Consider the following 2,957-nt stretch of genomic DNA (forward strand, 5'->3'; position numbering starts at 1 on the left):
ACGACTTTTTTGTCTTTAGTGTTTTCTTTGACCAACGAATCTATTTTCTCTATTGTGTCTTCAGTGTCAGAGATTCTCTGTTTCATCTCTTGCATTCGGTTGGTTATGCTTGTTTCTGTAGATCCTGTTCGTTTAGTCACGATTTCTATTTCCAGCATTCCCTCAGCATGTGTTTTCTTTATTGTCTCAAATTCATTTTTCAGAACTTGGAATGTTTCTGTCATCTGTTTAATTGCTTTTTCTTGGCTTGATTTGATTTCTTCCCATTTTTTGTTCGTTTTTTTCTTCCATTTCTTTAAGGGAGTTTTTTTTTTATTTCCTCTTTAAGGGAGTTTTTCATTTCCTCTTTAAGGGAAGTTTTTATTTCCTCTTTAAGGGAGTTTTTCATTTCCTCTTTAAGGGAATTTTTTATTTCCTCTTTAAGGGAATTTTTTTATTTCTTTTTTAAGGGCCTCTATCATCTTCTTAAAGTCATTTTTTGGGTTGATTTCTTCTGTCTTGTTATGTTCAGGTCTTGCAGGTGTAGAATCACTAGGTTCTGATGTTACCATATAGGTCTTTATGTTGTTGCCTGTATTTTTGCACTGGCATCTACTCATCTCTTCTTCTGCTTGGTGCAGGTGGTGTCTGTGTCTGAGAGTGCCTCTCTTGTTCTAATTTTTAGTCTTCTTCACTAGGAGTTCTTGGTTAAATTGGTGCTCTTGGGCTGTTTCTTCAGGAGCAGCTGATCTTAGTCGGTGAAGTATATACTTATCATTCTGGTGATCTGGTTTGGTGGCTGGGCAGTACCTTCTTCTGTGTTCCCAGGTCACGTTTTGTTCATTTGTCAACTCCTCAGCTGATCTTGTTTCTTCAGACTTCAAACTGTCGGGATCTGAATCTTCTCCCAGATGGATTTCAGCTGAGCGGGGTTGTCTCACCAACACCTCCAAGTTGGTGGGTTTCATAGGATCAGCTGCTGGGCCCTGGGTTGGCCTCAGACAGTGTTCAGATTTGTTCTGGTTCCGTGTGTTGGGTTCTTCCCTGGGTGTTGGGGTTAAAGGCATCCCTGTTCCAAGCTCTTGATTAAGAGCTTGTTTTCACTAGCACTTCAGCGGGTAATAGCTCAGTTTCTGGTCTTTATTGCAACTGTGTTTCCACTGCTGCCTGCTGGGCCTGCCTGCCTGCCTCTGCACCGGGCTTGTCTGCCTCTGCCGGGCCTGCCTGCCTCTGCTGGGCCTGTCTACTTCTGCAGGTTGCTGCTGGGCCTGTCTACCTCTGCGGGCCGCTGCGGCGGGCATACCTGCCTCTGCCTGCTGCCGCCACCACTGAGCCTGTGTATCTTTGCGGGCTGCTGCCAGGCCTGTCTGTCTCTGTTGGCCACCACTGGGCCTGTATGTCTCTGCCGGCTGCCGCTGGGCCTTCCTGCCTCTGCCTGTCACTGCTGCCATGCCTGTCTACCTCTGCGGGCCGCCACCAGGCCTGTATGTCTCTGCCGGCCACCGCTGCACCTGTCTTGATAGCTAGCTCTTATATATTAAATTAATCCATTTCTATTAATCTGTGCATTGCCACATGGCTTCATGATTTACTGGTACTTTTACATCTTGCTTCTCCTGGTGGTGGCTCCCAGCTTCTCTCAGACCCTGGCTTTCTCTTTCCTGTCTGTCTTGGATTTCTCACCTGTCTCTAAGCTGCCTTACCATAGGCCAAATCAGCTTATTTATACCTGTAAAACTTATGCTACACATCCCCACATTAGTACAGTTTATTTTTTGGATGCAATTTTCCAAAATTATCAAGTGCAGCTATCAAAGACAGAAGGGGACGTTCTTCTTACAAAGGACTCTTGTCAGGGCCCCCTTCATGTCTCTATTCCTTAGGCTGTAGATGAAGGGTTTCAGCATGGGAGTCACTACTGTGTACATCATAGCCATGACAATCTCCTTCAGAGTGGAATTATTAACTGATGGAAATACATAGAGACCAATAAATGTCCCATAGAAGAGAGACACCATAGACAGATGGGAACCACAGGTGGAGAAGACCTTATGGATGCCTTGAACAGAAGGAACCTTAAAAATAGAGGAGACAATTTGTACATAGGACACAACAATGAGAAGGAATGCAATGACAATAACAAGCCCCCCCATGATGAATATCACCAACTCATTAACATGTGTGTCAGAGCAGGACAACTTCAACAGAGGAGATATGTCACAGAAAAAGTGGGGGATCACGTTGTCCTCACAGAAAGATAATCTGGCCATGAGCAGAGTGTGCAGCATGGCATGGAATGTGGTCAGCACCCAGGACAGCAACACCAGACTCACACAGAGCTTAGGACTCATGATGCTGGTGTAATTAAGGGGGAAGCAGATGGCCACATAGCGAACATAGGCCATGACTTAAGGAGGAAACACTCCATGTTTCAAAAAAACCATTAAAAAGTACATTTGTGTCAGGCAGCCTGCATAGGGGATGGATGGGTCCTGGTTCTCCATGTTCTGCAGCAATTTGGGCATTGTGACAGAGGAGAAGCAGAGGTCAGAGAAGGACAAGTTGCTGAGAAACAAGTACATGGGTGTGTGGAGATGGGAGTCCAGTTGAATGAGGATGATGATGATGAGGTTTCCCAGGACAGTGGTGAGGTACATGGCCAGGAACAGGGTATAGAACAGGTGCTGGTGCTCAGGGGGATGGGCAGGCACAGGAGGAGGAATTGGGAGATGACACTTTGGTTCCCTTCTGTTATATTTTTTCTTCTGTACCTTTAAGGGAAAAATGACACAGATCCTTAGAAATCCAAATAAAATAATCAGAGTTCTAGGGTCTTTATTATTGAAAACTATTTATCTAATAACCATAATTATAAACTTATATGTAATCACTGATGATCTTTTTAAAAGCCTTCCTGTGTGTTTCAATATTCTATCATTTCCTAAACATGTTCAGCTATGAGCTTCTGCAGCATACAA

At 44.3% G+C, this 2,957-nt stretch overlaps 1 pseudogene; it reads right to left on the bottom strand.

The window, feature by feature from the left end:
• Window positions 1–1,790: 1,790 nt before the first annotated feature.
• LOC114706336 lies at window positions 1,791–2,728 on the bottom strand (annotated as a pseudogene).
• Between the last annotated feature and the right edge of the window lie 229 nt (window positions 2,729–2,957).

The sequence above is a fragment of the Peromyscus leucopus genome, chromosome 8b (genome assembly GCF_004664715.2).
Source record: "Peromyscus leucopus breed LL Stock chromosome 8b, UCI_PerLeu_2.1, whole genome shotgun sequence".
NCBI lineage: Eukaryota > Metazoa > Chordata > Mammalia > Rodentia > Cricetidae > Peromyscus > Peromyscus leucopus.